A 1,482-nucleotide genomic window follows, 5' to 3' on the forward strand; every position below is an offset into this window, starting at 1 on the left:
ATATATATATATATATATATATATTGATAGACAGATATATAGATATATATAGATATACAGATATATATATATATATATATATGTATAGATATGTAGATATATAGATATTGATATAGAGATACAGATATATGGATATATAGAAATAGATATATGTAGCTGTAGACATACAGATATTATATATATATATGTATATATATATATATATATATATATGCAGAGAGAGAGATAGAGAGAGACAAGAGACAGAGCAGCATTTGTTTGTTATTGTGAATGAAGAGACAGCGCGACTGTAATTTTTTAAAGTAAATGTTGCGGTGAGGACAGGCGAATAGACAGACGCAAGAGCTCTATAGTTTATTTATTTACTTAGTTTATTTATTTATTTAGTTTATTTATTTAGTTTATTTATTTATTTATTTATATGTCTTTCTTTGCTGCTGTAGAGAGGAGACAAGAATCTCTTTGGGTTGTCTCTTCAATAAAAACAAAAAATATATATTTATTATCTTCAAGGAGACAGACAAGCGTTACCTCTTTATTATTATTATATATATATGTTTATATTAATCTATATATATATATATTTATTTATATATTTATTTATTTATTTATTTATTTATTTTAGAGAGACAGAAAGGCCTTTGATGCTGCTTAAATAAAATAAAAAATAAATACGGTGTCTCCTCTTTGATGCCGATGGAGACAGAGACACCTAATTGCTTTTACTCATTTGTTTGTTTGTTTATTTAGCAGAGAGAGAGAGAGAGAGACAAAGCAGCATTTATTTATTTATTTAGAGTTAGTAGAGACAGAGACATTTATTTGTTTATTTAATTTTGTTGTCTCTCTCTGTCGTCTGTCTCTTCTCTGACTGTCTTCTTCCATCCCTATTTATTGCTGTCTCTGTTTTTTTATTTGTCTCTCTCTTTGTCTCTGTCTCTACTTATTTGTCTCTCTCTGTCTCGCTGTCTGTTTATTTATTTGTCTCTGTCTCTCTCTCTGTCTCCGTTTATTTATTTGTCTCTGTCTGTCTCTCTCTGTCTCTGTCTCTCTCCGTGTGTCGCTCTGCCTCTGTCTCTCTCTGTCTCTGTCTCTGTCTCTCCGTCTCTGTCTCTGTCTCTCTCTGTCTCTCTCTCTCTGTCTGTCTCTCTCTGTCTCTGTCTCTCTCTCTCTCTCTCTCTGTCTGTCTCCGTCGCTCTCTCTCTTTCTGTCTCTGTCTCTGTCTGTCTCTCTCTCTCTGTCTCTCTCTGTCTCTCTGTCTCTGTCTCTGTCTGTCTCTGTCTCTGTCTCTATCTTTATCTCTGTCTCCCTTTGTTTCTTTTTCTGTTTTTGTTTGTCGTTGTTTGTCTGGGGGTTTTGCGGTGTCTTCACAACTCAAAAAGTTTTCTATCAGTTAACACACAAACAAACAATATCCTAATATATGCATATACTATATATATGTATAGATACATATATATATATATATATATATATATATAT

The sequence above is a fragment of the Eimeria acervulina genome, genomic scaffold, assembly GCF_000499425.1.
Source record: "Eimeria acervulina Houghton genomic scaffold, Eah_scaff723, whole genome shotgun sequence".
Lineage (NCBI taxonomy): Eukaryota > Apicomplexa > Conoidasida > Eucoccidiorida > Eimeriidae > Eimeria > Eimeria acervulina.